A 26,419-nucleotide genomic window follows, 5' to 3' on the forward strand; every position below is an offset into this window, starting at 1 on the left:
TTTATTTTACCAAAATGTGCAGTGGCATAGTTAAACTCCATATTTCAAGAATCAGATTTCCTTGTTGTTGGGTCAGTATTGCTGGATAAGATCTGAACATGCTTCTTTTGAAGTGATATCAGTAGCAGTGATAGAATAAGAACCTCTACAATATTTCTCTATAGAAGTTATGGTAACAATGGAAATAAATCAAAATCAAAAAACCAAAAATCAAAATTAACTTTTTCAAGTTAAAAGCTCCACAGTTATAACAGATGGACCTGAAACTCAACAAAATCTCCATTACCAGAAAAATTTCATTGTTTGGCCATTCCATGGAAACCCCCACTACTAATGGTGGTATTTTTTTAACCTGATTCTGAGATTGTTCTGTGCAGATAGTCTTTATTTCTGGGTATTTGTAGAAAGCAATCAGCAGCAATTGCTTACATTGCAGCTGTCTGAAGTGAAAACAGTTTGAGCAAATAAAAATCTGATCAAAAGCTTTAAAAAAGCTGAAAAATAGAATACCCTTAGGGGGCTTTTAAAAGCTTTCAGAAATTCGTGGAAATACAAAAAGTGATCCACATATACACAGCTGTGCACATACCCAGGAAAGAAGTGAACAGGCCTCGAAATCTCTCCTGCAAAGGGCCATGGAGTTCTGTGCAAGAGAGGAGTCAAAGCTAAAACAGAATTTTAGACTGCCATCTTTAGGACTGAGTGTATGATCCAACATGCACAAGGAACCTCTTGGCAAATGCTAGAGACTTATTAGTTCAAGATTTTTAAGGAAATCCCTTTCTAATCATTAGCTGACCTCTGCGCTAATCAAGCAGAGACATTGGCCAAAGATGACAAAAAATGCTGACTTCACAAATTTATTTTAGGAATGATACCACATAAACAAACAACAGCCAAACACTCCGGGGAGTGGAAGAAACTGGTTTTTAAAATTGCCGTATTATATTTTTTGAAATAATAAAATTTCAGTAAAAATCTACATGAAATGCAAGGGAATAAAAAGTATAGCCCATACACAGAGGGAAGAAAAAGAATCAATAGAAACTGTCCCTGTGAAACTCAAGATTATTTGACTTACAAAGCAAATTTTTTAAATCAGCTATTTTAAATATGTTTGAATAAATGAAACCAAGTCTAAATAAAGAAGAGAAAGTATGGGAATAATGTCTCACAAAGTAAAACATATAAATAAGGAGGTAGAAATTATAAAGCAAAAGAACCATACACAATGAGTCTCAGAGTGTGACACACTTTCAACTGTACCAACATATGTATAATAAGAGTCCCAGAAGCAGGTAAGAAAATATGTCAGAAAAAAATATTTGAAGAAATAATGGCTGAAAATTTGCCAAATTTGATGTAAAACAGTCTATACGGTCAAGAAGCACAAGAAACTAAATTAAGCTCAGAGATCCATATCTAGCTACATATTAATCAAATGAAAATGACAAATAAAAAAGTCTTGAAAGCAACAAAAGTGATTTCATCACATACATTATCTTTAATAAGATTAACAGTAAGTTTCTTATCAGAAACCATGGAAGCAAGAAGGTTGTGGAACTGCATATTCAAACTGTCAGTGAGAAAAAATGATTAGTCAAGATTCTATATCCAAGAAAATGATTTTTCCAAAGTGAAGGAAAATTGAGATGTTATATATAAAGAAAAACAGACTTTGTCACTATCAAAACTGCCCAAAAGGAAATGCTAAAGAGAATCCTTCAGACTGAATGAAAGAATAGCAGATACTTACTCAAATCCATATGAATGAAGAGAGCAGGTAAAAGTAACTGCACATATAAACATAAAGGACAGTACAGACTTACCTTGGAGATATTGCAGGTTTAGTTTCAGACCACAGCAATAAGGCAAATATCTCAATAAAACAAGTTACATGATTTTTTGATATGTCCCTTCAGTCAGTCATAATATTTTGTAATAGTAACATCAGGACCACTAACCACAGATCACCATAACAAATGGTTATAACAAAAGAAAGTTTGAAATATTGCAAGAATTACCAAAATGTGACACAGAGATACAAAGTGAGCAAAAAACATCACTTGAAAAAATGGCACCAATAGGGTTTCTCAACTGACGTTTGTCAAAAACCTTTAATATATTAAAAAAAACCAAAAAACTAAAAACAGTATCTGTGGACTAATAAAGTCAGATATGATAAAATGAGATATACTTTTATAGTTTTATTTATATTTATTTATTTGTATATATTTTGTTTTTAATCATTTTTTTCTTCTGTATGATTTAAAACACAACTGTGCAAGGCAATACCTACAAGTTTGTCTTGAGGAGCATATAATGTATGAAGAGGTGATTTGTATGAAAAGAGTAACACAAAGACAAGTGGTGGTGATGCAGAGTTTCGTGTAAGTTGAAATTAAATTAGTATTAATTCAGACAACTTACAACTGTTAATTCTAATTCCAAGAAAAAACGCTAAGAGGATAACTTTAATTATAATAAATGATATAACAAGTATATTAAAATGGCACATTAGACATTATTTATTTAGCACAAAGAAGGAAGGGATGGGTAATTAGAGGAACAAAGAGAACATAACACAGGTAGAAAGCAAGTAATAAAATGACCGACAAATTCTATAGTATCAGTAATTATGCTGAATACAAATGGGCTAAAGATTTCAATCTAAAAACAGGATTGGCATAATGGATTCTGAAAAAAATCTCCAATGAACTGTCTGCAAGAGATAGCATTTAGATTCAAAGACACAGTTTGGTTGAAAGTAATAGGATGAAAAGAAATATGCCAGCCAAACCGTAGCAAAAAGAGACCTGAAATGACTATAGTAATATCATGAAGAATAGAGTTTAAAATAGAAAATGTTGCTAAAGAAAAAGAGATGAAATATTATAATTATTTAAAATTTAATCCACCAGGAAGACCTAAAACTATAATGATTTACACATATATGTTTGTAACAACAGAGCCCTAAAATACATTTGCCAAAACTGATAGAATTGAAAAAAGAAATGAACTAGAAATAGAAAATTCAACAATAATAGCTAGAGACTTCAATATTCCATTTTAATAATAGATAGAACATTTAGATAGACGATCAACAAGGAAATTAAAACTTGAAGAACACTACACAACAATTAAATCTAAAGCAATTCACAAACCAAAATCTGTGGTTTGACAGTGCAAATATAAAATGTTATGTTTATAGTCATTTGATTTTCAACAAGTATGCCAAGACAAAGAAGAAAGAATGATCTTTAACAAATGAAGCTGTGACTAAATTTCAACTCCCGTCCCATAGTATATATAATAATTGACACAAAATTTATCAAAGACCTCAGTTTATGAACAAAAGTATAAGCTCTCAGAAAACAGAAAGCCAAGTGTGCAAGTCTTTGTGATATGGAGTAGACAATAGTTTCTTACATATGACAGCAAAGAAAACAAGCAACAAAGAAAAAGATAATAAATTGGACTACGTCAAATTTCAACGTTTTGTATTTGAAGGGACATCATCAAGAAAGTGAAAAGTGGAACTTCCTTGTTGGTCCAATGGTTAAGACGCTGCCTTCCAATGCAGAGGGTGCAGGCTCAATCCCTGGTCAGGGAGCTCATCCCACATGCCTCACAGACAAACAACAACAACAACAAAATCATGAAACAAAAGCAATATTGCAGCAAATTCAATAAAGATGTTGAAAATGTTCCACATCAAAAAAATCTTACAAAAAAGGGAGGTGAAAAGGCAATGTACAGAATGCAGATAAACATTTACAACACACAAACTCTTACAACTCTGACTTGAAAAAATGGGTGGGCAATTTGAATAAAAATTTCTCCAATGAAAATATTAAAATGATCAATAAGCATAAGAAAAGATGCTTAACATCGATAATATTTAATGAAATGTGTATAGAAACCCTGATGAGAGATCCATTTCACACTTACTAAGAGGGCTATTTTTTTTTTTTTTTTTAATAAATTTATTTATTTTAGTTGGGGGCTAATTACTTTACAATATTGTAATAGTTTTTGCCATACATTGACAAGAATCAGCCATGGGTTTACATGTGTTCCCCTTCCCGGACCCCCCACCCACCTCCCTCCCCCTCTCATCCTTCTGGATCATCCCATTGCCCCGGCCCTGAGCCCTTGTCACATGCATCGAACATGGAATGGTGCTCTGTTTCACATATGACAATACACATGTCTCAATGCCATTCTCCCAGAACGTCCCACCCTCACCTTCTCCCTCAGAGTCCATAAAATTGTTCCATGCATCTGTGTCTCTTATTCTGTCTCGCATATAGGGTTATCGTTACCATCTTTCAGATTCCATATATATGCATTAGTATACTGTATTGTTGTTTTTCTTTCTGGCTTACTTCACTCTGTATAATGGGCTCCAGTTTCATCCATCTCAGTAGAACCGGTTCAAATGTATTTTTTTTAATGGCTGAGTAATATTCCATTGTGTATATGTACCACAGCTTCCTTATCCATTCATCTGCTGATGGACATCTAGGTTGCTTCCATGTCCTGGCTATTGTAAACAGTGCTGCGATGAACATTGGGGTACACGCGTCTCTTTCAATTCTGGTTTCCTCGGTGTATATGCCCAGCAGTGGGATTGCTGGGTCATATGGCAGTTCTATTCCCAGTTTTTTAAGGAATCTCCACACTCTTCTCCATAGTGGCTGTACTAGTTTGCATTCCCACCAACAGTGTAAGAGGGTTCCCTTTTCTCCACACCCTCTCCAGCATTTATTGCTTGTAGACTTTTGGATAGCAGCCATTCTGACTGGTGTGAAATGATACCTCATTGTGGTTTTGATTTGCATTTCTCTAATAATGAGTGATGTTGAGCATCTTTTCATGTGTTTGTTAGCCATCTGTATGTCTTCTTTGGAGAAATGTCTGTTTAGTTCTTTGGCCCATTTTTTGATTGGGTCGTTTATTTTTCGGGAATTCAGCTGCAGAAGTTGCTTGTATATTTTTGAGATTAATTGTTTGTCTGTTGCTTCATTTGCTATTATTTTCTCCCATTCTGAAGGCTGTCTTTTCACCTTGTTTATAGTTTCCTTTGTTGTGCAAAAGCTTTTAATTTTAATTAGGTCCCATTTGTTTATTTTTGCTTTTATTTCCAATATTCTGGGAGGTGGGTCATGGAGGATCCTGCTGTGATTTATGTCGGAGAGTGTTTTGCCTATGTTTTCCTCTAGGAGTTTTATTGTTTCTGGTCTTACGTTTAGATCTTTAATCCATTTTGAGTTTATTTTTGTGTACGGTGTTAGGAAGTGTTCTAGTTTCATTCTTTTACAAGTGGTTGACCAGTTTTCCCAGCACCACTTGTTAAAGAGATTGTCTTTTCTCCATTGTATATTCTTGCCTCCTTTGTCGAAGATAAGGTGTCCATATGTGCGTGGGTTTATCTCTGGGCTTTCTATTTTGTTCCATTGATCTATATTTCTATCTTTGTGCCAGTACCATACTGTCTTGATGACTGTGGCTTTGTAGTAGAGCCTGAAGTCAGGCAGGTTGATTCCTCCAGTTCCATTCTTCCTCAAGATTGCTTTGGCTATTCGAGGTTTCTTATATTTCCATACAAATTGTGAGATGATTTGTTCTAGTTCTGTGAAAAATACCATTGGTAGCTTGATAGGGATTGCATTGAATCTATAGATTGCTTTGGGTAGTATACTCATTTTCACTATATTAATTCTTCCAATCCATGAACACGGTATATTTCTCCATCTGTTTGTGTCCTCTTTGATTTCTTTCATCAGTGTTTTATAGTTTTCTATATATAAGTCTTTTGTTTCTTTAGGTAGATATATTCCTAAGTATTTTATTCTTTTTGATGCAATGTTGAATGGTATTGTTTCCTTAATTTCTCTTTCTGTTTTCTCATTATTGGAGTATAGGAATGCAAGGGATTTCTGTGTGTTAATTTTATATCCTGCAACTTTACTATATTCATTGATCAACTCTAGTAATTTTCTAGTAGAGTCTTTAGGGTTTTCTATGTAGAGGATCATGTCGTCTGCAAACAGTGAGAGTTTTACTTCTTCTTTTCCTATCTGTATTCCTTTTATTTCTTTTTCAGCTCTGATTGCTGTGGCCAAAACTTCCAAAACTATGTTGAATAGTAGTGGTGAAAGTGGGCATCCTTGCCTTGTTCCTGACTTTAGGGGAAATGCTTTCAATTTTTCACCATTGAGGATAATGTTTGCTGTGGGTTTGTCATATATAGCTTTTATTATGTTGAGATATGTTCCTTCTATTCCTGCTTTCTGGAGGGTTTTAATCATAAATGGATGCTGAATTTTGTCAAAGGCTTTTTCTGCATCTATTGAGATAACCATATGGTTTTTTTCTTTCAATTTGTTAATGTGGTGTATTACATTGATTGATTTGCGGATGTTAAAAAAACCTTGCATTCCTGGGATAAAGCCCACTTGGTCATGATGTATGATCTTTTTAATATGATGTTGGATTCTGTTTGCTAGAATTTTATTAAGGATTTTTGCATCTATGTTCATCAGTGATATTGGCCTGTAGTTTTCCTTTTTTGTGACATCTTTGTCTAGTTTTGGAATTAGGGTGATGGTGGCCTCATAGAATGAGTTTGGAAGTTTACCATCTTCTGCAATTTTCTGGAAGAGTTTGAGTAGGATAGGTGTTAGCTCTTCTCTAAATTTTTGGTAGAATTCCGCTGTGAAGCCGTCTGGTCCTGGGCTTTTGTTTGCTGGAAGATTTCTGATTACAGTTTCGATTTCCGTGCTTGTGATGGGTCTGTTAAGATCTTCTATTTCTTCCTGGTTCAGTTTTGGAAAGTTATACTTTTCTAAGAATTTGTCCATTTCTTCCAAGTTGTCCATTTTATTGACATATAGCTGTTGGTAGTAGTCTCTTATGATCCTTTGTATTTCTGTGGAATCTGTTGTGATCTCTCCATTTTCATTTCTAATTTTGTTGATCTGATTCTTCTCCCTTTGTTTCTTGATGAGTCTGGCTAATGGCTTATCAATTTTGTTTATCTTCTCGAAAAACCAGCTTTTAGTTTTGTTGATTTTTGCTATGGTCTCTTTTGTTTCTTTTGCATTTATTTCTGCCCTAATTTTTAAGATTTCTTTCCTTCTACTGACCCTGGGGTTTTTCATTTCTTCCTTCTCTAGTTGCTTTAGGTGTAGAGTTAGTTGATTTATTTGATTTTTTTCTTGTTTCTTGAGGTACGCCTGTATTGCTATGAACCTTCCCCTTAGTATTGCTTTTACAGTGTCCCATAGGTTTTGGGTTGTTGTGTTTTCATTTTCATTCGTTTCTATGCATAATTTTATTTCTTTTTTGATTTCTTCTGTGATTTGTTGGTTATTCAGAAGCGTGTTGTTTAGCCTCCATATGTTGGAACTTTTAATAGTTTTTTTCCCTGTAATTGAGGTCTAATCTTACTGCATTGTGGTCAGAGAAGATGGCTGGGATGATTTCAATTTTTTTGAATTTACCAAGGCTAGATTTATGGCCCAGGATGTGATCTATCCTGGAGAAAGTTCCATGTGCACTTGAGAAAAAGGTAAAATTGATTGTTTTGGGGTGGAAACTCCTGTAAATATCAATTAAATCTAATTTGTCTATTGTATCATTTAAAGTTTGTGTTTCCTTGTTAATTTTCTGTTTAGTTGATCTATCCATATGCATGAGTGGAGTATTAAAGTCTCCCACTATTATTGTGTTATTGTTAATTTCCCCTTTCATACTTGTTAGTATTTGCCTTATATATTGTGGTGCTCCTATGTTGGGTGCATATATATTTATGATTGTTACGTCTTCTTCTTGAATTGATCCTTTGATCTTTATGTAGTGTCCTTCTTTGTCCCTTTTCACATCCTTTATTTTAAAGTCTATTTTATCTGAAATGAGTATTGCGACTCCTGCTTTCTTTTGGTCTCCGTTTGCATGGAATATGTTTTTCCATCCTTTCACTTTCAGCCTGTGTGTGTCCCTAGTTTTGAGGTGGGTCTCTTGTAGACAGCATATATAGGGGTCTTGTTTTTGTATCCATTCAGCAACCCTTTGTCTTTTGGTTGGGGCATTCAACCCATTTACATTTAAGGTAATTATTGATAAGTATGATCCCGTTGCCATTTACTTTGTTGTTTTGAGTTCGTGTTGAAACATCCTTTCTGTGTTTCCTGTTTAGAGAAGATCCTTTAGCATTTGCTGGAGAGCTGGTTTGGTGGTGCTGAATTCCCTCAGCTCTTGCTTGTCTGTAAAGCTTTTGAATTCTCCTTCATATCTGAATGAGATCCTTGCTGGGTACAGTAATCTGGGTTGTAGGTTATTCTCTTTCATTACTTTAAGTATGTCCTGCCATTCCCTTCTAGCCTGAAGGGTTTCTATTGAAAGATCAGCTGTTATCCTTATGGGGATCCCCTTGTGTGTTATTTGTTGTTTTTCCCTTGCTGCTTTTAATATTTGTTCTTTGTGTTTGATCTTTGTTAATTTGATTAATATGTGTCTTGGGGTGTTTCGCCTTGGGTTTATCCTGTTTGGAACTCTCTGGGTTTCTTGGACTTCTGTGACTATTTCTTTCCTCAATTTAGGGAAATTCTCAACTATTATCTCCTCGAGTATTTTTTCATGGCCTTTCCTTTTATCTTCTTCTTCTGGGACTCCTATGATTCGAATGTTGGGGCGTTTCATATTGTCCCAGAGGTCCCGGAGGTTTTCCTCATTTCTTTTGATTCTTTTTTCTTTTTTCCTCTCTGCTTCGTTTATTTCCATCATTCTATCTTCTACCTCACTTATCCTATCTTCTGCCTCCGTTATTCTACTGTTGGTTCCCTCCAGAGTGTCTTTTACCTCCTTTATTTCATTATTCATTCTATATTGATTCCTTTTTATTTCTTCTAAGTCCTTGATAAACATTTCTTGCATCTTCTCAATCTTTGTCTCCAGGCTATTTATCTGTAACTCCATTTTGCTTTCAAGATTTTGGATCATTTTTATTATCCTTATTCTAAATTCTTTTTCGGATAGATTCCCTATCTCCTCCTCTTTTGTTTGGCTTTGTGGGCATTTCTCATTTTCCTTTACTTGCTGAGTATTTCTCTGCCTTTTCATCTTGTTTAGATTGCTGTGTTAGGCGTGGCCCTTCTGTATTCTGGTAGTATGAAGTTCCTCTTTGTTGTGGAGGTTCCTCACTGCGGTTGGGGTTGGACAGGTGGCTTGTCAAGGTTTCCTGGTTGGGGGAGCTTGTGTCGGTGTTCTGGTGGGTGGAGCTGGATTTCTGCTCTCTAGAGTGTAATGGAGTGACCAGCATTAATTTTTGAGATGTCTATGGATTTGGTGTGCCTCTGGGCAGCCTGTATATTGATGCTCAGGTCTATGTTCCTGCGTTGCTGGAGAATTTGCGTGGTATGTCTTGCTCTGGAACTTATTATCTCTTGGGTGGAGCTTGGTTTCAGTGAATTTATGGAGGCTATTGGATGGTCTCTTATTAATTAATGTTTCCCCTGGCTTTCAGTCTTATTCTTGCAGTAGCCTCAAGACTTCTCCTTCCATACAGCCTCAATAATAAAACTTTTAGGTTAATGGTGAAAAGATTCTCCACAGTGAGGGATACCCAGAAAGGTTCACTGAGTTACATGGAGAGATGAGGTGGGGGGGGTGGGTTGAGGTGACCAGGAGGGGAAGAGGGGAATTCAAATGTGGAGAGAGCAATCTAGCCAGTAAGCACTTCCCTCTGTGCTTTCCACAGTTTGGAACCCTCAGAGTGATTCACAGAGATACATAGAGCGGGGGGAGGAAGGTAACAGAGGTGAGCATGAGTAGAAAGGGAGGAATTAAGAGGGGAGAGAGAGATCTGGGCAGTATCCTGTTCCTGAAGTGTTCTCCGGTACCCAGAACACCCTCAGAGATTCAAAGAATTGGGTTGAGAAGAGAAGGAGGAGGGTGGGAGATAGAGGTTCCCTGGGGAAGAAGAAAGAGCATCAATAGGGGGAGAGAGTGAGCAGGCCAGTGATCACACTCCTGAGTAAAAATGGGTCCTAAAGATTGGGTTCTTAAATGTACAAAGTTGATATCAAATATGTAAAACACAGATTAAAAATCTAGAGTAGAGGTTAGACTCTTATAAAACTTACAATCTAAAAAAAAAAAAAAAAAAGAAAAAAGGGAACAGTGTAAAAAGAAAAAAAACAGTAAAACAGTAAAAAAAGAAACAGTAAAAAAATGTAGAACAGGAAAAAAACATTAAAAAAAAAAGAAAACACAAAAGGTATAAGATATATGTATGTAGTTTGCTTCAAAAATAGGGGTTTTTTTTTTTTTTGCAAGTTAATAGTGGGTTATGAAAATGAAAGTTAAAGGTGTAATAGAGGACTTGAAGAAAAAGGAAAGAAGAGAAAAAAATTTTTTTTAATTAAAAAAAGAAATTAAAAAAAAATTAAAAAAAAAAAATAATAATAATAGTAAAAAATATATATATCCCGGACTTTCTCTGGAGCTGTTGTGAGCAGTGTGGGATCTGCTCAGTTTTAGATAGATCCTTATTCCTGCTTATACTTTTCAAGATCTGTAGGTCCTTTTTAATGCAGTCGGTATTAACTACAGGGATCTTAATCTGTTGGCCTGTCCCTTCCAAAGCACTTCCCTCTGTTTATTTGGCTTCTGTTTGGAGATCTCTTCAGTATCTAATTTCCGCCCTGCAACAAAGCGGTGGAGGTGATCTCTTTAGGTTCGCTTGTTCAATCGTGCTGTGCGGAGGAAGGAACACTGCAATTCTGTCGTGTGTGTGGTAAGCTCGCAGTGTCTCGGCCGCACTGGGTTCGCCCCCGCTCACGGCGTGTGTGCTTTCCCCGTCTACCCTGCTCAGGCTTCAGGTTACTCGGCCGGGGAGCGGGCCCTGAGCTGCGTGCACTTCCCAGGTCTAAGCCGCTCAGGTTCAGGCTCCCGGTTACTCCACAAAGGCGCAGACTCGGTTTTGCCCGCGGCTTGTGCCGTTCCCGGTCGGAGCTGCCCAGGCGGCCAGGAGTTTGGCGAGGGCGCTGTCCCCTGTTGGGGCGGTGCGGCTTATCACCTCCCTGGTCCCCGCCTCGGTTTACGGGCGCGCCCGGCTCGGTGTGCTTTGTGTCGGTTCTGGGGAGCTGGTCTCTGGCTGCGACCCTCCCGGCTGCTGTCGACCCTCCGGGATCTCAGGCAGTCTTTGCTTAAAAACTGGGAGCCTGTTTGCAGTTTGGTAGGGGGTGCCCTCTCTGGAGCCGAGTTTGCCCCTTTCCGGCTCTGGCGGGCCCCGCCTGCCCGCTGTGTCCGGCGGGGGATGGCGCGGTCCGCAGCCGGCTAGCTCTCCTCTGGTATCGCTCAGTCCTTTGTTCTGTGAGCGGGCCGGCAGTGCCTTAGAGTTGGGCTTTTCGCGGGATAGTTCTCTCTCTCTCGCTGTCCCACAGTTTAGGTTACTATCTCACGTTAGCTCCCTCAGATTGCCCTCGGGGCACTCGGGCCCGGTCCTTACCCTAGGCAATGCCGCCCGCTCCTCTCCGTTCAGCCCCCACTTGCTGGTGGCGGATGATGCGAGCGTCTGGGGTTCTTTGCTGGGAGTTGCTTTAGGCACGTAATCTGTGGATTTTATTTATTTTTTCCTCCCAGTTACCTTGCCCTCCGAGATAAAAAATCCTCCCCCACACCCGCCGGTGAGAGGGTTTCCTGGTGCTTGGAAATTCCTCCTCTTTTACGACTCCCTCCCCGGGACGGGTCTCCGTCCCTAACTCTTTTGTCTCTCTTTTTATCTTTTATAATTTCTCCTACCTCTTTTGAAGATAATGCGCAGTTTTTGTGAAAGCCTGACGTCCTCAGCCAGCCTTCAGAAGTAGTTTTGTGAAGTTTGGTCAGCGTTCAGATGTTCTTTCGATAAATTTGTGGAGGAGAGAGTGGTCTCCCCGTCCTATTCCTCCGCCATCTTAGCCCCGCCCTAAGAGGGCTATTTTTAAACTTAGACAATAATAAGTGTTGGTGAGGATATGGTAAACAAAAACATACCATAGCTGGTAAGAATGTAAAATGGCATGTTTAACAAAGAGTTAAAAGTTAAATGTGCAGTTACCACATGACTTAGCAATTCCAATTCTCATATATAACCAAGAGAGTAGGAAACAAAGGTTAACACAAACACTTGTATATGAATGTTCATATCAGTGTAATTCACAATAGTCAAACTGTGAAGATAACACAAATGTTCATCAACTGAAGAAAGGACAAGCAACATGGGATATATTCCTACAATTGAATATTAACCAGTCATAAATATGAGTAAACCACTAATACCTGCTATGACACGTGTGAATCTTGAGAAAATTATGATAAATTAAAAGCCAGATACAAAGGTGGCATACTATGCAATTCCGTAGTCTGAAATGTTCAGGATATGTCAATCCATAGAGACACAGAGTAGGTTAATGTTTGCCAGTGGCTGAGTTGAATGTGGGATGGGGAATGACTGGTAACTGATACAGCGTTTATATGGGAGTAAAGAAAAGGTTGTGGAATTTGAAAGTGATGATGACTGCACAATTTTCTGAGTATTCCCAGCACTGTAGTTGCATACCTTAAAATGCTGCATTCTATGGTATGTGAATTCTATCTCAATAAAATTGAAAAAGAAGTCTTCAAGGTTTCTTTTTCCTCCCCTCTTCACATATCTGTAGTTTCATTCCTGACTTTTTTTTTACTTCAATTGTAGATTGTTTTCATCAGTTCAAGGTTAAATTTCCTAATTGGCCTCAAAATTATACTAGAAAAATATATACTATAATTTTTAGCTCTATAAAATTCATTTGTATAATCTTCCTGCCTTCCTGGCTAGAAATATAAAAACACATTCAAGAATATTCAAACACAATCTCTTCGTTATACTTTTACCAGTAAATATTCCTTTGCATCTATCAAGAATATTTTAATTGTCTTTTATAACACTGCTGACCAAGAAGTTCACTACTTACCATGTGTGGCTCTTAAGCAATTGAAATGTGGCATGTATGTAAAACCCACACGGGTTTGTAAGACACTCTGAAACTAAATAGAATGTAAAATATCCCATGAATAAATTTTAATTTACAGTAAGTGTCCTAAGTACAAAAGAGTTCCATTCCGAGAGCATGTTCATTAAGTCCAATTTATTTGTAAATCCAACAAAGTTTGCCTAGGTGCCCAGCTAACACAATTGGCGATATAGTACTGTACTGTAGTTGGTTTATATTCCTTTTCTAGCAAATAGTACATAGAAAGCAAACACAAAAAGGAAAGAAAACATTTCTAATCTTAATAGTATTGAAAAGTACAGTAGTATAGTACAACATCTGGTATACCAGGGGCCGGCATCGAGTGAATAGGCAAGGATAGCTGACTGGAGGAAGCAGAGGAGGTAGGAACTGGTAGAGGGGAAGGATGGTCTGGTAAAGACCATGGGTAGTAAAGGTTTCTCATCCTTGTTAGTGTTTCAGCATTCCTTCTTCACTTAACCTTGGCTACACCTCTGCACAGAGTCCCTACCTTCAGTTTCCTTCAGTCACCCATTTGAATAAATCATCTGTTTCCTACCAGGACTTTGACTGACACAGAGAATATTGTTTCTATGCTATAGCTATTATTTCTACAGTAGACTCTTCTAAGGAATCTGCATATTTAGGAGCAAGCCCTGAAGGGATTGATATAAAGTGTGAGAGTTGAATTTTTGCCCATATAGGTTTTTAAAGGATACCTGAGAAGCTTTATGTCCATTTTTTTCCTCTGGATTCCTCATGATTTTGCAACTCTTCCTGGATATCTGTGCAACAGACAAAGGTTTTCTCTCCTTTCAGTAAGCTTTATTTTCTTAGGGAGGCTATACTTCACTAGGGTGGAGGTGTTCCACACTGTGTCTCAAGTATTAGAGAACGTCATGACCTCTTAGGTAGCTGATCATCAAATATTTTTGATCATGCACCTTTAACATAATTTTCAAAAGCAATGTACCACATCACATACTTTTAACTTAGCATCTAAAATATTTTACCCAAAGTTTAAATATAGCTACAAGGTATATTGGGGCTTCCCAGGTGGCAACAGTGGTTAAAAAAAAAAAAAAAAAAAACCTGGAAAGGAGGAGACCTGGGTTCTATCCCTGGGTCTGGAAGATCCCCTGGAGGAAGGCGTGGCAACTCACTCCAGTATTCTTACCCGGAGAACCCCAAGGTCAGAGGAGCCTGGTTGCCACAGTCCATAGAGTCACAAAGGATCGGACATGACTTAAGAAAATTACCACAACACAACATAGCACACAAGGTATATTATTTCTATGTATAGATGTTTTAATGTATTATTCTCACATCATTCAGTCTTATATGCCCAATGAATACCCAGAATACCATGGGAATTTGATATCATTATAATCCAATTTAAATATTGATGACAAAGCTCTTCATCAAAACATGAACAATTTTATATCATTTTTCTCTTCTCTATATACTCATATTTCCATTTACTTCCCGCACAAAATTACATTTTAATGTAGTATATTTTTATTCTTGAAAGTATTTTATTGATCCTTTTTCATTCTTCACTGAAGAAAAAATAAATATATAAATTGGTATTGAACTTTTTTCCCGTAAGCTAAACTATGTGCTAAAAGAAATCCTCCTGGTTTGAGTTCCTAATTAATTGCAAATCAACAAAAACGTATTAAAATTCTAGCATATAATCACTGAGCATAAAAGTAAAAAAGTTTAATTATGCACACATTTCTTAATGAAATGAATATGATTTCTTTGTTCTGATTATGTTTGATATCTATATATGATTATTACCAGTTGCTAGAAGGAGAAACAATTTACCTTCAAATCTGTCTCCTCTGACTTTTTTTTTTAGATGTAAATGCTGAAGAAACATGTTCACGTAAATAGTTAATGAGAATAAGAGCTGTGTTATAACAATGTCACTTCATTTGCTTCGTTGCTAAGTGTCAGAGACTCAGTTAAACTGGGAATGAAACAATGGAGAAGAAAGCATGTCCTTTCTTCCTCTGGCGGACTGCGGCCCGGGTAGACCAGATGGATCAGCATAGATTTGGGATCATCACATTGCTGAGGAAGCTCTGAGGAGGATTCTGACAGCTTGTGAAAGAGGAGGAAGGGAGAGGATGGAGGGGAAAAAGAAGGAGGAGAGCCTGGAGAGAAAAAGAACCTGACACTGAGTCAGACTGCGGAAATGACTCTAAAATTCCCCCTTCTCAGCCCCCAGGAGGTCCCAGCAGAGGAGCCTGAAGGATACTCCTGCCCAAAGGCTCAAATAAAGCCACCGGGGGTTAGGAATGCAAATATGAAGAGCCTGACCAGTCGTGGTGCCTGAGGTTTTGACTGCAATCCCCTCAGAGTTCCCAGTGCCTGTAATTCATGGGCTGTGCACCAAGTCTGGTGTTGGGAGGGAAGCTTTCCCCGTGAGGCCTGCGAGGCAGAATCTTTTGTAATTGTCTGTGATCTGGCCTAAGAAATCACGTAGGCTTTTTAACCAGAAGCTAGACTCCTCACTAGAAGGCAATGGCACCCCACTCCAGTACTCTTGCCTGGAAAATCCCATGGACGGAGGAGCCTAGTAGGCTACAGTCCATGGGGTCGCTAACAGTCGGACACGACTGAGCGACTTCACTTTCACTTTTCCCTTTCATGCACTGGAGAAGGAAATGGCAACCCACTCCAGTATTCTTGCCTGGAGAATCCCAGGGATGGCAGAGCCTGGTGGGCTGCCGTCTATGGGGTCGCACAGAGTCGGACACGACTGAAGCGACTTAGCAGCAGCAGCAGCAGCAGACTCCTCACTAAGTTACATGCTAAATATCACAGACTGATCCATCATCAAAGGTTATGTTTAGTGATATCTCAGCTCACAATTGGATCAAGTCAACTTTCAATTATGTTGAAAGCAAATTCTTCAATTGAAATACACAAAACCTTTAGCACCTATTTTGCATAAGTATTTGCCACTTAGTTTTTGCAGTCACTCACAAATGGCATTTTGAATCGTCTATCTGGTAGCAGCCCTATGACCTTATCCACAAAAAGCAGATTATACTAAGATTCAGGGTGGGAAGGAGCTATGCCCTTATTTGGTAAAATAGAGAGAGGTGATTGTGAAAAGGTAAGTAAGAAAAAACAAACAAACAAACAAACCTCAGTCAAACCAGATACTTTCACAGTCAAGCAAATACATGTATGCAAAGTTTGGGGATGTGAAAATTGAATCCTTTGAACATTTATATCCTTTAACCATTCTAAGCTCTTAAAGTACCCCCCAGGGTGCTCATATCAGTTTGAGGATTGGGATGATCATCTCTTAAATAGTGAGTAGAAGGACTAGGGCACAAAGTCTGGCACTCTGTCTTGAGAAACTCAATTATTTATTATACTTTACTGTCTGAGGTACAGGCTTCCAGATCTGCTCTGATGATTTGTTTCAGAAATAAAGAATAAAAAAAGTAAGTTACTTCTCACACTGGCTTTCTTGGAAAGTTATTAGACTATCTCACTAAATATGGATATAACTCAGAATAATCATGTTCGCAGTGGCTCCTGTGCAGCATATGAAGGGAACCACAAGTCCAGTTTAGACCAAAAGAAGAAAGACAATTATAAAGTTCTCTGGGGAGGCTATCTGGGGTCTCTCGTGACCCCACAGACTGTAGCCTACCAGATTCCTCTGTCCCTGGAATTCTTCAGGCAAGAATATTGGAGTGGGTTGCCATTCCCTTCTCCAAGGGACCTTCCAGACACAGGGAATGAACTTATGTCTCCCGCATTGCGGGTAGATTCTCTACTGTCTGAGCCACCAGGGAAGCCAGAAAAATAACCAAATATACAAAAATAATTTGTAGAATCAACAAATGCAAATGATGAAGCAACAAAAAAATAGTTAAAACTGTTTCATTTGAAAAGATTTTATACATTTCACTGGTTCAGCTTTTGGCAAGAACTTAGAGCAGTGATAAGTCAGTGACACTATGGATTGTTTAAAGCAATTTGGTAAGTAATTTGGCAGCACTAATAAAATTGAAGATATATGCATATGCTTATGACCCAACAATTATTCTCTTATATATATAATCCCTTCGGCAATCTTTCCTGAAACTCAGAAATATACATGTATAAAAGTGTCTAATGGAGAATTGTTTATAAGAGGAAAAGATCCCAAAATGTTAAACATTCATCAGCTTCAGTATAGATAAATAATTTGTGATAAGTCAATGCAGTAATGTACTACTACACAGCTATGGAAATGAAAAATCTAAAAGTAGATGTATTAATAAATTCATGGATAGTCTTAAAACATAACAGGAATGAGAAAGCGAATTAGTGAATGGCATGCTGGTATGGCAATATTTAAATAAAGTTATAGTACATAGAAGTACACTATATGTGTTTTAGTGGTATATACACAGATAGTGATATATTTATTTAAGAAATTTAAGGAGGTTATAAACCACAAACTTAGGATGGTAATTAGCTCAGACTGATGTCAGATGGGAACAAGCAGGTTGAGAGCAAGCAAATAAGATTCAGAAATACCCAGCACTACAGGTGTGAGTGTGCATGTGTGTGCTCAGTTGCTCAGTTGCGTCTGACTCTTTGTGACCCCATGGACTATAGCCAGCCAGGCTCCTCTGTTCTTGAGATTTTCCAGGCAAGAATACTGAAGTGGTTGCCATTCCCTTCTTCAGGGGATCTTCCCAGCCCAGGGGTTGAACCTACATCTCTTGCATCTCCTGTCTTGGCAGGTAGATTCTTTACCACTACACCACCTGGGAAGTCTCCTTTATTTCTTAAGCTGACTTGGGGAAATGTGTTATTCTTTGTATCATGATTCATACAATTTTAAATAATGCTTCCAGAGGACTGTCATTTGGGAGAAAAGTAGACCCCAGAGGTCATATGGTATTATTGGGATAAGAAAAATGTGATGAAATGTTGAAAAAAACAGAGCCACAAATGAAGCAGAATCAGAAAGTCATTTTTCAAGTACAGAATACAACTACCATCAAGAAGAGGAAGTGAAAGATTTTAAGAAATTGGTATAATTTCCTTTCAGATGTTAAATTTTGTTCACTCAATTACTATCCGAACAAAATGTCCAAAATGAGAATGGTTACCTTTTTCATAAGCGATTCGTCAAACTATTTGCAAATGCCAGCTAGAGAACAACATGTTATAGAGAACTAGTCAATCAGACAAATTTCTTTTTCTTGTTAGCCAAAAGAAGTGAGAAAAAAAATTATAGACAATTTTCCAATCATTCCCATGATATGAGATATTGTGGTACATAGAAATTACTAGACACTAGCTATTAAATATCATTTAGTTGTATATATATAACATAAAGTGATATCATAAATCTTAAAGTAAGGCCTACATGTGATAGGACGTAAAGGGGAGAAAAAACAGGTAGACAAAAGAGTAGGTCACTAACGCCCAATTTTAAGAGTGAACAGTCAGGAGTTGGTTTTTATAGTAGAGAGTATATATCTTTTAAAAACTTTTAAATATGTTGTTTGATATTGATACAGTGACCTCAGGGAAGTTAGACAGACATATAACCAGGAGTGACATTTACATACTATGTCAACTTTCACATTTAATTCCCTGGAGAAAGAAATGGAAACCCACTTCAGTATTCTTCCTGGGAAATCCCATGGATAGAGAAGCCCGGCGGGCTACGGTCCGTGGGGCCACAAAGAGTAGGACATGACTGAGTGGCTGAGCATCACATTTAATTAGATCATTTAGAAGACATCCATCCACCAGCTGCAGTCCTGAAGCACAGTTCTTGACAGCCGCTCCTCTCCTAGGAGACAGGCAGAGGGCACTCCTGGGCCCTAGGATGCACTGTTGGACTAACCTTCAGTCGTTTAACATTCAACGACTCTTCAGGCTATACTGGTGTATACCAGCTGAACAAAAACCCTGGGCATAACTGTTTTTGAAGATGTAAGCCAATTTACCATAACTGAGGAAAAAAATGCCCTTTCAGCATAGCAGAGAGCCGAATACCCATTTCTAAAATCAATAAAATAAATAGCAATTCAAGTATATTGTTAGAAACTTTTGATTATCTAGCTAATCTAAAATTAGAGACACTCAATTCTATTATTTATCAACCTTTTAATCTTTTTTCCCAGGCTAGTAACTGTAGACTTAGACCCTACAGCTCCACCACATTTTCTATCATTATTCCTCAGGTGTATTGCCTTATCTCCAATGACCTTCATTTTCTCTGCTTCCCAGCCATACACTCCCAAGTTTACCAGTTCCTAATATCTAATTCCAAGGTATTAAATCCCACTAACTTCTCCTCTTCCGGCTCATCTTTTCGGGTAGCTCCATCATTCTCTCCAAATATGCTAAAACCACCATTTTAACTATCTACCAATACTCTTCTGTCTTCTCCTATGTCCAGCTTAAATTTCATAATCTAGAAAAAAAATGATTCTTTGCAAAAATACTTAACTTCCATTTCACTCACCTTCTTCCATGTTCAGCTGAAAGAACCGCAGTATTCATTATAAGGACTCAATAGGGTATACTCCTAAGGAAGGTAGATAAATGAAAATCAAAGTTGCACAATCAGTTAGGTTGACTCAAAGCAAAGTTTAGATAAAATTTATGATTTGTTGTTGTTCAGTCACTCAGTCACATCCGATTCTGCAATCCCATGGACGGCAGCACGCCAGGCCTCCCTGTCCTTCATTCTCTCCCGGAGTTAGCTCAAACTCATGTCCATTGAGTTGATGATGCCATCCAACCATCTCATCCTCTGTTGCACTTTCTTCTCCTGCCTTCGGTCTTTCCCGGCATCAGGGTCTTTTCTAGTGAGTCAGTTCTTCACATCAGGTGGTCAAAGTATTGGAGCTTCAGCTTCAGCATCAGTCCTTCCAATGGTTTAATATATAATTGAAATGTTTGCATCTCCTTACTCTTCAAGAGTCTTTTCCAGCAACACAATTCAAAAGCATCAATTCTTCCACGCTGAGCCTTCTTTATGGTTCAATTTTCACATCCATCACATGTCAAATGTTCTTTCAGCATCTCTGATAATACAAACACATTTTTGTGGAAAGTTTATATTCTATTATAAAACAAATAATTTTATATATTATAATTTAGCCCCAAACATCTCGGTACTCCTCAACCATCCCATCTGCCCAACCACTTTGAGATGATGACCTTGATTCCAAATCCTTGGTAATATAGAAATTATCTGTTTGGAATTATCTAATCCCTACTTTGGAGAAGGAAATGGCAACCCACTCCAGTACTCTTGCCTGGAAAATCCCATGGACAGAGGAGCCTGGTAGGCTATAATCCATGGGGTCGCTAAGAGTCGGACACAACTGAGCAACTTCACTTTCACTTTTCACTTTCATGCATTGGAGAAGGAAATGGCAACCCACTCCAGTGTTCTTGCCTGGAGAATCCCAGGGATGGAGGAGCCTGGTGAGCTGCCGTCTATGGGGTCGCACAGAGTTGGACACAACTGAAGCAACTTAGCAGCAGCAGCTGCTGCAGTCCCTACTTAATTTCTAGCTTACTTGCATGTGCATCACTTTTGTTTATTCTCCCTCATGTTGCATTCACAGTTTACTCCTCTTTCTCATTCCATTTCATTTACTCTGGATCCTGTATCCTGTAACAATCTGAAGCCATTAAGAAGTTTCTGGCTTTGGGCACTCATTATTCTGGTGTCCTAGATCATCATTCTCTCTCTCTCTAGTACAATGTTCATACTAGCATACACACTTCTCTTCTCATTTTCTTAAAAATAAATTTATTTTTCCCCACAGATCTTTCCATTTGCTACCCCTTTTCCATGCTTACCTATATAGATACACTTTTAGAAAGAACTAACTACACTCAGACTCCACTTTCTCACTTTCAGTTCACTTCTTAGTGCTCTACAATTTGCTTTTTTTTTAATTTGTATTTTTTAAATTTATTTATTTTTATTGGAGGCTAATTACTTTACAATATTGCGGTGGTTTTTGACATACATTCATATGAATCAGCCATGGGTGTACATGTGTTCCTGGAAGACACATGGGGAATACAATTTACTTTCTTTTCTCATTATTACACTGAAATGCCTTTTGTCAAATCACTAGAAACTTTACTTTTCCCAAGTTCAGTGATCATATTTGGTCCTGATTTTACTTCCCTGAAGTCTTTAGCACAAGTGGGTGTTTCTGTCTTCTGAAAACCTTCTCTTCTCTTAGCTTCAAGGACATTGATCTTGTCTTGGTTTTTCTACTAATCTTTCCAGTAACCTTCCTGACAATGTCCTGTTGGAGTCTCCAGGGCTTATTCTTTCATCCTTTTCTTTTTTCTGTCTACATTCTATTTCTATGGCTGCTAATGACTCAAATTCCTTGTTGAATATCTTTACTGCCTGTACTTAAGCCCAACTTTCTTGTTTTATCTACAATCTCAAAAACAACACATCCACAGTGCACATGATTATTTATTCCTATGACATCTGTATGTGTTTCTTATCTCAGTAAATGATACAACCATTCATACAGCTTCTCAAGCAGAAAATAAATTCTGGGGGATTTCTTTATTCATCCCTCTTTTCCATCCCCCTCTGTCTAAAATATTGGCCCAGGTCTCCTGTGTCTCCTGCATTGTCCGGTGGATTCTGTACCACTGAGCCATGTGGGGAAGCCTAAAATACTGGCAAATATTGCTAATATCACCACCAAGACGATTGAGTGTTAGCCTCTTTGTCTTCCCATCCAGAGCTAATATTATCATCCAGGCCATATCAGGGCTGCTCTGTGGCCAGTCTCTGGCCAGTGGTCTACTGATCTATACTCTGCCTTCAACACTCTCAATTGCCAATAACCTTTAAAATCCAAAGCAGCCCGGGTCACCTTTTCTAAAAGCCCTACATTAGAAGGTAGCGTACCTCTTTTTTTTTTTCATTGATTTCTGGTGGAATTATGAATATAATCTAAACTCCTGTGCATGGCCTAGAAACCCTAACCCTTAGGAACATGTTCAACACATTTTGAACAACACTGATTCTGGTTTTCTGTACTCCAGTCACACTGGATGCTATAGATCCTTTAATTAGCCAAGTCCTTCCTATGTCAGACACAAACCACTTGCATTTTGTGGTTCATTACATAGTTGCCTCTTCTATAAACTTCATGCCTCATCTTAAATGATATATTCAAAAAGACGTATATTGCCTTCCTCCCATCTAATTAGCTGTCCCCTCATTTATTTTTGTCCAACACTAAATTCTTTTCAACATTTTCAGAGAAAACTTTCTTCACGTTAAATTTCTTTATTGTTTGCTTGTTTATTTTCTGTCTTTTTCATTTTATAGGAAATTCCAAAATAGGAGGAATTATGTCTTTTTCTCAATGTCAAGTATCTACTAGAATTAATTTTTTATATGGATGAATGAATTATAGACTATTACAGGTTAGAAAAACATATGTTTATAAACAACCTACTTCATTGTAAGTGTCTTAGATGATATTATATGTGTCTTTGTACTTTTACAAAGCTTCTATTGTAGTTGTGTTTATACTGGAACTAAATCTTTGCTGAGTATTTTAAATTTACATTCATACATATAGTTAATAATCCATACCATTTTATAACTTTTTTTTTGTATTTATTTCTCTTTATCTTGTACTTTCTGCCATTGAATAAGCACTCATGTTCAGTGGCTGGGCTAAAATGAATGACATCGAACTAATAAATATAACAAACTGGCTAATTTAATCCCCGTTTTGTTATTGTCAATTTGGAAGCAAAATGTAAATTCCAATTTCATTGAATTTTTATAAGAAAAATAAATTAGTAACAGTCCCTTCAAGCAAAATAAAGAAACCCACATGGTTTTTATTTTCACATTGCCTTTCATCATGATTTTAAACCACCCACAATTCAGTCAAACAATCTGTGTGCTTTTTCCTCTGGGGAACTAGATAAATTTGCAATTGAGATAAGCAATCAATGTTCACCTCTGCTAAATTGTACATAAATATTATTTCAAAATGAAATTCCTTGGAGGAACTCCTTTATGGAATGTAACTTCATTAGTAAGTAATAGATTGCTCTATTGTAGGTTTCTCCCATCAAGGTAATTTGGAAACTGTTAATTGTCTTACATTTTTTTTATACGGTAAAATGAATGATACCCCTGTGTGAGACTCGACCTGATTATAATTGTGCTTTCCATGAGTTAATGGTATTGATTCCATTCAACTTTCATGTTCACATTAATCTATTTATTATAGAATATTTACAAAATTTAATTGGAATGGAATTCTTCCTTATCTCAACAGTGTTTCTTGAGCTTTCATAGGCCCAGTAAAGATAAAAAAGAAATTTAGTTTTAAAGGAAAAGATCTAAGTAGCCTTTCAATTTTTCAAATACTCACACAAATGATTTTCAAAATGTCTATGAGTATACATAGAAGTTTTCTTTTTTTTAGCCTTAAAAAAGGAATGACAAGATGTAGTTCTTGACTCTCATTAGAATATTTGATTTTCCCAGTAGTGAAAGTTTTTCTTTATTTTTTTTTTAAATTTACTTTCTTTGTTCATAGTTTAAGAACTCTGACATTTTTCTCCTTCAAATACATTTTCAAAAAAATATGTTATATTTTCACTAAAGTATCTGAATATATAAAGCTTTTCATGTAAAAAAGACTTTAGAAGACTATAACTTGACTAACTTTTATAGATAATGAACCTAAGGTATGGAAAACAAGTAAATTGTTTTCCAACTAAGATCACTGGATCATAATCCTGAAATACCATGGGGTGAAGATCTTGTCTCATTTCTTATCTGAAAGTCATCTTATAACTTGATAAATAACCATAGGAAAAGTGACACAATTTTACAATTTAAAGTTAACATTGACAAGTTAAGTTGATACTGAATTTTCCCAAGAGCAACATATTCATTGTAATATACTTGCCACAGATGAATAATGAGCTTTAGACATTATTGAATTATATCTCCAATTGTTCTTTTGACATTCTGGAAAATTAGTTTCCAATTATTGTGCAACAAATTAGCAAAATTTTAGTGGCTTGAAACATCACACATTTATGATCTCACCATTTCTGTGGGAAAGAAATCTGACACTTTTTTTGTAGAGCCCTTTATTTATAGTATCCCCTGTCTAAAAACAAGGTATCAGTGTATGTGGTCTCACCTGCAATTGAAGGACTTTTTCTAAGCTTGCTGAATGTTATTGGAATTCCAGCACTATACAGATATTGGACTGAGATTTCTGTCTTCTTTCTACCTCATCTAGAAGAAATAGAGAAAAACAATAGAATGGGAAAGACTAGAGATCTCTTCAAGAAAATTAGAGATGCCAAGGGAATATTTCTTGCAAAGATGGGCACAATAAAGGACAGAAATGGTATGGACCTAACAGAAGCAAAAGATATTAAGAAGAGGTGGCAAGAATACACAGAAGAACCATACAAAAAAGATCTTCACAACCCAGATAATCATGATGATGTGATCAACTCACTTAGAGCCAGACATCCTGGAATGTGAAATCAAGTGGGCCTTAGAAAGCATCACTATGAAAAAAGCTAGTGGAGGTGATGGAATTCCAGTTGAGCTATTTCAAATCCTAAAAGGTAATGCTGTAAAAGTGCTGCACTCAATATGCCAGCAAATTTGGAAAACTCAGCAGTGGCCACAGGACTGGAAAGTGTCAGTTTTCATTCCAATCCCAAAGAAAGCCAAGGTCAAAGGATCCTCAGACTATTGCACAATTTCTCTCATCTCACATGCTGACAAAGTAATGCTCAAAATTCTCCAAGGCAGGCTTCAACAGTACATGAGCCATGAAATTCCAGAGGTTCAAGCTGGATTTAGAAAAGGTGGAGGAACCAGAGATCAAATTGCCAACATCTGTTGGATTATCAAAAAAGCAAGAGAGTTTCAGAAAAACATCTGTTTCTGCTTTATTGACTATTCCAAAACCTTTGACTGTGTGGATCACAACAAACTGTGGAAAATTCTTAAAGAGATGGGAATACCAGACCACCTGACCTGCCTCCTGAGAAATCTGTATGCAGATCAAGAAGTAAGAGTTAGAACTGGACATGGAACAACAGACTTTCCAAATCAGGAAAAGAGTATGTCAAGGCTGTGTATTGTCACCCTGCTTATTTAACTTATATGCAGAGCACATCATGAGAAATGCTGGGATGGATGAAGCAAAAGCTGGAATCAAGATTGCTGGGAGAAATATCAATAACCTCAGATATGCAGGTGACACCACATTTATGGCAGAAAACGAAGAAGAACTAAAGAGCCTCTTGATGAAAGTCAAAGAGGAGAGTGAAAAAGTTGGCTTAAAATGAAACATTCAAAAAACTAAGATCATAGCATTTGGTCCCATCACTTCATAGCAAATAGATGGGGAAACAATGGAAACAGTGACAGACTTTATTTGGGGGGGGGGCTCCAAAATCGCTTCAGATGGTGACTGCAGCCATGAAATTAAAAGACAGTTGCTCCTTGGAAGAAAAGCTATGACCAACCTAGACAGCATATTAAAAAGCAGAGACATTACTTTGCCCACAAAGGTCCGTCTAGTCAAAGCTATGATTTTTCTAGTAGTCATGTATGGATGTGAGAGTTGGACTATAAAGAAAGCTGAGCATGGAAGAATTGATGTTTTTGAACTGTGGTGTTGGAGAAGACTCTTTAGAGTCACTTGGACTGCAAGGAGATCCAACCAGTCCTTTCTAGAGGAAATCAGTCCTGAATATTAATTGGAAGGACTGATTCCGAAGCTGAAACTCCAACACTTTGGCCGCCTGTTGGGAAGAACTGACTCATTTGAAAAGACCCTGATGCTGGGAAAGACTGAAGGTGGGAGGAGAAGGGGACAACAGAGGATGAGGTGGTTGGATGGCATCACTGACTCAATGGGCATGAGTTTGAGTAAGCTCTGGGAGGTGGTGATGGACAGGGAGGCCTGGCATGCTGCAGTCCATAGGGTCACAAAGAGTTGGCCATGACTGAGAGACTGGACTGAAGTGAACTAGCTCACCAAGGGCAATTCTCAGCTGTTAGCAGCCACCCATCCCTTCTTGACGTGTGGTCCTTTGCACCACTTTTAGTTTGCTCCTTTAAAACCAGTCGGTGAATCTCTACTGTTGCATCTTACCTCTTTTAATGTCCTCAACTGTCAGGATCAAGCCAAATCAGGATAATCGCCTTTCTGATTATTGAAGTAATTGAAAGCCTTAATCGTATTTTCAAAAATCATTTTTTCATATACATAAACATAAAACAGTCATAGAACATATATCCCATTATACTTACATGTTCTGTAACTCTCAAAGGG

This window comes from Giraffa tippelskirchi, chromosome 12, assembly GCF_054371585.1.
Source record: "Giraffa tippelskirchi isolate mGirTip1 chromosome 12, T2T-mGirTip1v1.2.pri, whole genome shotgun sequence".
NCBI lineage: Eukaryota > Metazoa > Chordata > Mammalia > Artiodactyla > Giraffidae > Giraffa > Giraffa tippelskirchi.